Raw genomic sequence first — 10,428 nt, forward strand, 5'->3', positions numbered from 1 at the left:
TTCTCTGTACACGTTACGCAGTGTACTGTTATCCCGTTTATTCTTTCGTTTAACGCTCTAACACTGCCCCCTAGTGACCGAATTTAGGTTAGGTTTCATTCGTTCATTCATTTCCGGTTACTCGACCCCCACTCAGCCACTACGCAGTTCGTACGCAGCTACCAGACAGTGCACATCGTCGCAGCGGGTTCGTGGCTCAGCCTTGGGGTATCTTAGTCTGTAAGTTATACATTCTAGTTGACTTTCTGTATATGTGTGTTTATAAAATGTACGCTAACATCCTAAGCTCCATTTGCCTGTGAATGCTACGCTAGTATTGCAAATGTGATTGTTTAGCGCTACTTTTGGCTACAATGCTATGCTAGGTTTACGCATGTGACGGTTAGGTAGGTTAATCGTCTCCATTTAAGTTTATATGTTTTCATTTCTACATCTTCTGTGATTTTGATGTACATTCTACTGATGCACGGTTGTTGTGTGAATTACAGTTTTACAAATACCTGTACAAGAAATAACTGCCTGTGTGCCAAGTAAAGCAGCTACAAACTACGCGGCCGCAGCGTCCTTTTTCTTCAGTTGTTCGCTATCTGTCTAGCCTTGGCAGACGTCACGCCAGCGTGAGGACAGAATACGCAGAGTGATGAGAAGACGACATTTGCTGAGTTTAAGACCAAACTGAGGAGCTATGAGATTACAGAGAAGTTTGGCGCTTCTGGTTCTGGAGAGGACAGTGTGATGAAAGTCAGAGGAAGAGACAATTGGAGCGCAAAGCTTACATGTTACACCTGTGTTCAGAAGGGCCACAAAGCCACGGACTGTGCGTCAGCTGCTGGAGAGCGCAGAGAGCCGAGGCAGTAGTGCAGCTTCTGCAAAAGCGCCACGCACAAAACGCGCACTGTCGACGCAGAAAGCGGGACAAGGTGAAGCAAGCGGTGGATGAGGAGGACCATACGCTTGCATTCAAGGTCCAACTGGAGGATGCCCCGGTCAGAGTCAAGGCGAAGGGTCTTCTGGTCGACTCAGGAGCGACAAAGCACGTCATCACTGCCATCGGGAGATTTCTGCAGTTTGACCCAACTTTCAAGGCTCCGAGCCATATTCTGGAGTTGGCTGATGGAGAGTGTGACACCGGGATTGCACAGAGGAAAGGCACTGCCAAGTTGCGCTTGAGAGACGGTAAAGGCCGCGTTGTGGATATGTTCCTGATGGAGACGCTCTATGTGCCATAATTTTCCCAGGACATCTTTTCTGTTAAATCGGCTACAGCTCAAGGAGCGACAGTTATCTTCAAGGAGGGACAGAATCAGCTCATCCATAAAAATGGTACAGGTTTTGATATTCATATGAATTTGTTTGCTATAACCAAAACAGTTCAGCATATCTTATTTTCCATCGAGACAGAGTGTCATGCTGTCATGTGTTGTCCTGGTCACTTCCTGTTTTATTGTGTAATTTTCCTTTCGTTCCAGTCGGTGTGTCCTTCCCCTGTGCGTCCGGTCACGTGACTCCCTGATTCCAAGTGTGTACACCTGGGCCAATGACCAACTGTCTTCACCTGTGTTCCCCTCCTTCTGTGTCCATATAACCTGCGCCTTTCCCCGTGTCCAGTGTCCAGTGCCAGTGCGTCTTGCCTTGCTAAGAACACTAGCGATCACGAAACCCTCGATTTCCACGTAGAAGCCTTGTTTGAACGACTTTGATCACCTATCTTAACTTGGTTACATAGTTATCTTCGTTAAAGTATTTCCCTCGGTTCGAGGCGCTTTGATTTCCCCTTTTTCTCCCTCGGTTTGAGGCGCCTTAGTTTCCCCCCTTTTTCCCTCATATTGAGGTGCTTTTTGTTACCACTGCCATTGGAGAAAATAAACACATCTGTGGACTTTGGAAACTCTGCATTCGAGTCCTCTCCCTGCTCCGCGTCTGACAGAAAAAGTAACCAAAAATTGACTGGTGAAGTTTGTTACAAAAAGTTTTATTGAATGTGACACTCAGACAGATGACCTGTATGAACATTTTGAGTCGAGGAAGAGGGTGGAGACCCCACAACCAAAACCGGATGAGACACAACCAATCCCACCTGATGTAAAAATAGAGTTTTGTGATTCAAACTTAAAATGTGATGGTACGAGTAGCCAGAGTGGTCGTTATCCAAAGCAAGAGAGGAGAGCCCCTCAATATTATTCAGATTGTGATTATGAGGTCAAATGTGATGAAGCATTCACAAGTATTGATTATTGTTATTGTGTGACTTGTGATGTCCCACGAACCCCAAAAGAAGCTTTGAGCTCTTCTAAATCAGAGCAGTGGGCCACAGCTATGAAAGAGGAAATGGAGTCTCTAATAGAGAACGCTACTTTTACTTTGACGAGCAGGTTATAGTCAAGTGGCAGGATTAGACTATAAGCAGTGGGCCAAAGCTATGAAAGAGGAAATGGACTCTCTAATAGAGAACGATACTTTCACTTTGACGACTTTACCAGATATGTAGCAAAAGGTTGTAGTCAAGTGGCAGGATTAGACTATAATGAAACCTTCTCACCAACTGCTGATATGACTTCTGTTCCTATTTTGATGCAGCTCGCAGTACAGTACAATTTAGTGCTACATCGGATGATGTTAAAACAGAATTTCTCCATGCTCTACAGACTGTGTGATTTACATGGAGCAGCCTGAAGTGTTTGAGGTTAATTCTAAAACAGGAGAGAAACTAGTGTGTAAGCTCAATAAGTCACTGTATGGTTTGAAACAAAGTCAAAGTCAAAGTCAGCTTTATTGTCAATTTCTCCACATGCCAAAGACACACAAAGAAACCGAAATTTCGTTCCCCCCCATCCCACGGTGACTAGACATGGCTCACAACAGACAAACAAGTAAACAAGTATAACAAAAGCGTGCTGAATAAATAATGAATAAATAACTCAACAATAAATAAATAAATAAATAAATAAATAAGAGGAGCAGGAAAAAAAAAAAGGAGCAAGTGCGCGTACAGCAGACATTCCCGAAAATAGCGCAACAGTGCCGCACGCTACGCAGAAGGGGGTAGCGAGTTCAGGGCCCTAACAGCCTGGAGAAAGAAGCTGTTGGCGAGTCTGGAGGTGCGGGAGCGCAGGCTCCTGTACCTCTTCCCAGAGGGCAGAAGGTCAAACAAAGAGTGAGCCGGGTGACTCACATCTCTGGCAATCGAGGTTGCCTTGCGGGCGAGATGGGAGGTGTAAATGTCCTTCAGGGAGGGGAACGAAGCACCAATAATCTTACCAGCCGTATTCACTATGCGCTGCAGGGCCTTCAAGTTCTGTTCAGTGCAGTTACCACCCCAGACAGCGATGCAACTGGTGAGGACGCTCTCAATGGTGCCATGGTAGAATGTAGACAGGACTGCCTGAGGAGCACATGCACGCCTGAGCTTCCGCAGGAAGTACAGGCGGCGGTCAGGACGAAACTGGAATAGGATGTTACACGATTTTCTTATTGAAAATGGTTTTGTTCAAAATATTGCTGACTATTGTGTTTACTGTAAAAATGTTGGAAATGACAGAATCCTGTTGATTATTTGGGTTGACGATCTTCTTGCAGCAAGTAATGTTGAAATGCTCAGTGAAGTGAAGGAAATGTTAAGGTATTAATTCAAAATTAAAGATCTTGGGAAACTAAGACATTTCCTTGGCAATGATTTTACCCAGACAAAAGAGGAAGTCAAAATGAATCAAAAGAGGTATATCACAAAAATTCTTGGCAGGTTTGACAAGACTCACTGCAAGCCAAGGTCAACACCATGTGAAATGAAATTTACATTTTACAATGATGATCTACCTACTGATGCTGTAAAATATTGTGAAGTGGTTGGAAGTTTGATTTATGTAATAACATCTCCTCGACCAGATCTAAGTTTTGTTGTTGGTAAATTATCCCAATACTTGTCTGAACTTAAAGAACAGCACTGGGTGGCAGCTAAACATGTTCTGAGATGTTTGAAATGCACTCTGGACCAGGAGTTGTGCTATAAAAAGCAAAATGTAAACTTGAAGCTTGTTGCCTATAGTGATGCAGACTGGGCAGCTGACCAGAATGACCGGCGCAGTGTTACTGGTTACTGCTTTAGTTTGTCTGAGGCTGGGGCTATTGTTTCCTTGAAATCTCAGAAACAGCCCACAGTCGCCTTATCTACATGTGAGGCCGAATACATGGCTCTGTCTGCAACAACTCAAGAAAGCTTATATCTGGTTAACCTATTGAAAGGAATGGACAATACTTTGAACTTTATACCTGTGACTGTTTTTGAGGACAATCAGGGTGCTATTGCTCTCTCCAAAAACCCTGTGTGTCGACAGCGATGCAAACATATTGATATATCAGATACCATTTTGTTCGCTCTGTTAGTTCAGAAGGCAAAATTCTTCTTCTCTATTGCCCTACGGGTGATATAGTGGCCGATGTTTTTACTAAGTCTGTTGATAAAGTCAGGATGGAGAAATTTGTATGTTTTCTATTTGGTAACTGAACTATGGACTATGGATATGTCATGTCCCTAATTGACCCTGTGACCCAGTGAGTGTGGGTGTGGTTACACACCTGTGTGCAATCCATAAATGGCAGCAGCTCATTCACAAAGGTGATCACATGCAGGCCAAACCAAATTCATGTCTCTGCCTTATATTTGTCCTCCGTATTTATCCGTCTGCACCGGCTCTTACCGCGATGGCTGGGCCAAAAATAGTTCATATATTATATGCTTATAAAAAGCATTTAGATTTTTGATGCTCCAGACAGTTATTTCTTTTTGGGGGGGAGGGGGGTGGGGTAAATATGGCCAACTCGGCGTGGCGCCCTGTCGGCGGAGCGTGTGGGCCCTTTTGGCGCATCATCCTCTCGGCGGAGCACGCGAGCTCTCTTGGCGCAGTGCCCACTTGGCAAAGCTCCCTCTCGTCGCTGTGCCAAGAGCGCTACGCCTAGTGGGCAATGAGCCGAGAGGGCACATGGGCTGCATCGAGAGGATAATGCGCCGGGTTTCGCCGCGGCGTCTTTTTGGCGCGGTGTGACGCGGTGCCTTCTCGGCGCGGTGCTGCGAGCACGTGCTCCCTCTCGCCGCAGTGCCGAGAGGGCCCTGCGTCGAGAGGGTGCGCGCGCTGCGAGCACTGACCTGCAAGTGCTGCGCCAAAATGGCCCTGCGCGGCGCCGAGAGAGCGCAGCAGCTAGAGGGCCCGAGCGGTGCGCCGAGGGGGTGCGCGTCGAGAGGTTGCCATGCCGCACCGAGAATGAGCCGCACCGTGGCGATGGGCCTTGGGGCGAGAGACACCGCACCTAGAGGCCGTGCGCCGTGAGGGCGCTACACTGAGAGGACGCTGCACCCAGAGGGCCCTGCACCAAGAGGGTGCTGAACCGAGAGGGTGCGCGTGCTGTTAGCGCTGCGCCTAGAGGGCAGGCCCAGGGTGCGCCAAGATGGCGCACGCGTGCTACACCAGGAGTGCACTGCGTCGACAGCACAGGCACGCTGTGCCGAGAGAGCACTGTTCTGACAGGTCAAGCGTGCTGCGCAGAGTGTGCGCTGCACCCAGAGAACGTGCGTGCGCTGCGCCGGGAGGGCACGGTGTCTAGAGGGCGCCGTGCCGCACCAGGAAGGCGCCACGCTGCTCCGACAGGGCACCGTGTCACGCCGCGCCGAGAAGGCGCCGTGTTGGGTCAAGGGTGCGCCGCTCTGATCGGACACTGCGCTGAGAGGACGCCGCACCGACAGGGTGCTGCACCGACAGGGTGTGAACTGCGCCGAGAAGACACGAGCTTTGCCCGTGCTCCGCGCGATGCGCCGGCAGAGTGGGCCGAGGGTGTGACGCGCCGAGAGGGCGTTGCGCTGAGAGGGCACCGTGCAGAGTGAGCGCTGTGTCGCGCCGAGAGAAAGCTGTGTCGCGCAGAGAGATTGATGTGAGGATGCCGAAAGGTTGCCGCGGCGAGAGGGTGCCCTGCTGCGCCGCGCCGAGAGAGAGCCGCGCCATGGTGGAAGGGTGTGGCACGGCGCCACGAGGTCGCCGTGGATAGAGGGCACCGCCGCGAGAAGGCGCCACGCCGAGAGAGCGCACGGCAAGAGGGTGCCGCACCGAGAGGGTGCCGCGCTGCGTCGCGCTGCGCACACTGCGCTGTGATGGTGGGATGAGGGTGCGTTGCGGCGAGAGGGAGCTGTGCGGCAAGAGCGCTGCGCCGAGAGGCTGTTCCAAGAGGACGCTGCGTCAAGAGAGCGCTGCGTCGAGAGGGATCCCGCGCTACGAGCGCTGCTGCAAGCACCATAACGCGGTGCAGCGCGGTGCAGCGCGGTGCAGTGCGATGCAGTACGATGCAGCGCGGTGCAGTGCAGCGCCCTCTCGACGTGGCGCCCTCTCTGCGCGGCGCCCTTTCTGCGCGGCGCCCTCTCTGCGCGGCGATCCTCTTGCCGCCACGCAGGGCACTCTCATCACGGCGCCCTCTCACCACGTTGTCCGTTCAGCGCTGCGCACATTCGCCACCACGCCAAGGGTTGCGCACTGCGCAGAGAGGGCTTTTGCCGAGAAGGAGCAGCTCCCTGGCAGTGCGACGCCCTCTCACGGTGAGGCCCTTTTAAGGCAGCGTGGCCCGCTTTCGTTACGGCACCCTTTTGGCGGGGCGCCCTTTCGGGGATGTGCCATCTTGGCGTGGCGCCCTTTCGGGAAGGTGCCCTTCCGGAGCGGTTCGGCCTGAATAAATAAGAGTGATGAATAAATAATACATAAACACAACATAATAAGAGGAGCAAAAATGGAGCAAGTGTGCATACAGCAGACAGTCAGAATATAGCGCAAAAGTACAGGACGCTACGCAGAAGGGGGGAGAGAGTTCAGGATCGATTGGACGGACATAGAGGAGTATACTGACTCTGTTACCTCTTACATCACGAAGTGCATCGATGATGTGACTTGCTCAAAATCCGTCGTCACTTGCGCGAACTGGAAGCCGTGGCTGACGGGGGCTGTCCTCAGACTGTTGAGGGCCAGGGACAAGGCTTTCAGAGCGGGGGATGAGGCTGGCTTGAGGTCAGCGAGGGCCGACCTGTCCCGGGGCATCAAAGCAGCGAAGAAGGCATTCTCGTGCAAGGTCTCCACCCACTTCAAGGACAGCAAGGACGCACGTAGCCTTTGGCGGGGCATTCAGACCATCACGGACTACAAGCCCGCGCCGAGGAGCTGTGAGGGCGACGTCCGTCTGCTGAACGATCTGAACCGCTTCTTTGCTCGCTTCGACGCCCAGAACAGCACTTGCCCGCTGAAGACCGCTCCCCCCCCACACGAGCAGCCCCTGCGCCTCTCTGCCGACGGTGTGAGGAGGGCGCTTGCCGCTATTAACACCCGTAAGGCGGCGGGCCCTGACAACATCCCGGGTCGAGCGCTGAAGGACTGCGCTGGGGAGCTGTCGGGTGTCTTCACGGACATCTTTAACGTTTCCCTGCAGCAGGCCATCGTCCCCTCGTGTTTCAAGGCTGCCACCATCGTTCCTGTGCCGAAGAAACCTGCACCGTCCTGCTTCAATGACTACCGCCCTGTGGCACTGACGCCCATCATCATGAAGTGCTTTGAGCGGCTGGTCATGGAGCACATCAAGTCCGTTCTCCCCCCCACCATTGACCCTTTCCAGTTTGCGTATCGTGCCAAGCGGTCCTCTGAGGATGCCATCTGCTCTGCCCTCCACTCGGCCCTCACCCACCTGGAGAGAAAGGACTCATATGTGTGTGAGTGTGTGTGTTTCTGAATGTGATTTGAATGTGGTGAATGTTGTGGAATAGGTAGAAAAAAGATGAAGAGTTGAAAGTTGGAACGGGTTGAATCGGTTGAAAAATTTTTTGTGGTCTTCAGCTCTGCCTTCAACACCATTGTGCCGCAGCGTCTCATCTGCAAACTCGAGGAGCTGGGCCTCAGTACCTCCCTCTGCAACTGGGTACTGGACTTCCTCTGTCAGAGGCCTCAGGTGGTGCGTGTTGGCGACAAAATCTCCGCCAGCATCACGCTGAGCCCCCCAGGGCTGCGTGTTCAGTCCATTGCTCTTCACCCTGCTGACGCATGACTGCTCTGCGACCTACAGCGACAACCGCATAGTGAAGTTTGCTGACGACACGACTCTGGTGGGTCTCATCACGAAGGGCGACGAGACTCGGTACAGGTCGGAAGTTGACCTTCTGACCACGTGGTGCAGGGACAACAACCTCCTGCTGAACGTCAATAAGACCAAGGAAATCATTGTTGACTTCCGGAAGGGTCACACAACACACCTGCCGCTGATCATCGACGGTGCTGTGGTGGAGAGGGTGAGCTGCACCAAGTTCCTGGGGGTGCACATCAGTGAGGACCTCTCCTGGTCCGCTAACACCTCGTCACTGGCAAAGAAAGCTCAGTGCCGCCTGTACTTCCTGCGGAAGCTCAGGCGTGCATGTGCTCCTCAGGCAGTCCTGTCTACATTCTACCGTGGCACCATTGAGAGCGTCCTCACCAGTTGCATCGCTGTCTGGGGTGGAAACTGCACTGAACAGAACTTGAAGGCCCTGCAGCGCATAGTGAATACGGCTGGTAAGATTATTGGTGCTTCGCTCCCCTCCCTGAAGGACATTTACACCTCCCATCTCGCCCGCAAGGCAACCTCGATTGCCAGAGATGTGAGTCACCCGGCTCACTCTTTGTTTGACCTTCTGCCCTCTGGGAAGAGGTACAGGAGCCTGCGCTCCCGCACCACCAGACTCGCCAACAGCTTCTTTCTCCAGGCTGTTAGGGCCCTGAACTCGCTACCCCCTTCTGCGTAGCGTGCGGCACTGTTGCGCTATTTTCGGGAATGTCTGCTGTACGCGCACTTGCTCCTTTTTTTTTTTTCCTGCTCCTCTTATTTATTTATTTATTTATTGTTGTGTTATTTATTCATTATTTATTCAGCACGCTTTTGTTATACTTGTTTACTTGTTTGTCTGTTGTGAGCCATGTCTTGTCACCGTGGGATAGGGGGGAACGAAATTTCGGTTTCTTTGTGTGTCTTTGGCATGTGGAGAAATTGACAATAAAGCTGACTTTGACTTTGACTTTTGACTTTGACTCTCGGCGCGGCGCGGTGCGGTGCAGCGCTCACTCGGCCCGGCGTCCTCTCGGCGCGGCGCCCTCTCGGTAAAGCGCGCGCGCCCTCTCGGTGCGTCGCGCTCTCGGCGCGCTTACCCACTGAAAAAGATACACATTTGCTGTTTTGATGCCTTTTCATATCTTATAGTTCCTTCTGCAGACAACATATGGTTTTGACCGAGATGATCAATATATGATGCCTGTTCGTGAAAAGGAAATGAGTCACTGAAGTGCATGGTAATATTTTTTTTCCCGTCAACTTGGAAATTATTTCTATAAAACATTTCCATTTTTAGTCACCATGGCTCTATAGCATGTGGAACATCTTCGTTTTTTTTTTTTTCTCGTCGCGCCGCACACTCAGCCCGCCCTCTCGGCGCAGCGCGCGCGCCCGCTTGGCGCGGCGCCATCTCCGCAAGGTGCACTCGCCCTCTCACAGTGGAAAAGCAGTCAGTGATGACAAATTGCTTGTATTTGTGCTTGTTGCTGGCTGGTTACTTGCTAACTGGAAGGCTTGTTTGCTTGCCTAAATACTTGTTCAACTCCACTGCATAACTGCAGGGCATTGTACTGGAGCGCATCATTTCGAATTAAACCAACAAAATCTTCCCTGATGTCCAGCCGGCTTTTTGACAGAAGCCCTGTAGTGGTCAATCACCTAAAAGTCCTGCATCAGAGGTCATTATGCTCAACAAGTAAAAGGACAAAAAAGTGAGGAAAATAAAATAGAAGAATAATAAGAACGTGAATGGTGTAGATTGACATATATAAGCCTTCACACTAATATGAAACACGATGTTACAGACTGATGACAAAAAAACACTAGATACATCAGCTTAACAATATTAGTGAATAAAGCCACAATGTTTGAACACTTAAACAGCACAGTAACATGCGTTTGTCTTACACTTGGCAAATATTTTTATAAAAAAATGTCCAGGTTTTTTTTCACCATTGCTCTATAACAGGGGTCACCAACACGGGGCCCGCTGGCACCAGGTAGCCCGTGAGGACCGCATGAATCGCCCGCAGGACTGTTCTAAAATTAGCTAAAATAGCGGCACTTGTCAATGAGCTGCATCTATTTATTTTACAGTCAAACGTCGGTTTCCGAACGTCCCAGTTTTCGAACAAATTCGAATTTGAACAAAAAATTTGACATTTTTTTGCTTCGGGTGTTGAACAAAATTCGGAGGTCGAACCTCGCGAGATGAGCCGGAGGACCCGAGAAAACCCGACCGCGTGGCCCATATGCCGACTGAGTCCGTAGTTATTGTATTTTCGTTACTTTGAGGATTGTATTAACCCCTAATCATGCCTCCAAAGAAAGCAA

General features: G+C 50.9%; 1 long non-coding RNA gene across 2 annotated transcripts in view; it reads left to right on the top strand.

Annotated features, from left to right (window-relative positions):
- LOC148380509 (uncharacterized) overlaps nt 1–2,131 on the top strand; it is a 4,438-nt gene extending 2,307 nt beyond the window's left edge. The window contains exons 1-3 of one of the 2 annotated variants that reach the window (XR_015855237.1): nt 1–219; nt 489–1,323; nt 1,470–2,131. The exon at nt 1–219 is cut by the window's left edge and continues 2,013 nt beyond it. This is a non-coding gene — a long non-coding RNA (uncharacterized LOC148380509). Of the gene's footprint in view, nt 220–488 lie in introns of both variants that reach the window. The other variant, XR_015855236.1, reaches the window with a different exon arrangement.
- Nucleotides 2,132–10,428: the final 8,297 nt, after the last annotated feature.

The sequence above is a fragment of the Syngnathus floridae genome, chromosome 21 (genome assembly GCF_059516105.1).
Source record: "Syngnathus floridae isolate MCC-2025c chromosome 21, RoL_Sflo_1.0, whole genome shotgun sequence".
NCBI lineage: Eukaryota > Metazoa > Chordata > Actinopteri > Syngnathiformes > Syngnathidae > Syngnathus > Syngnathus floridae.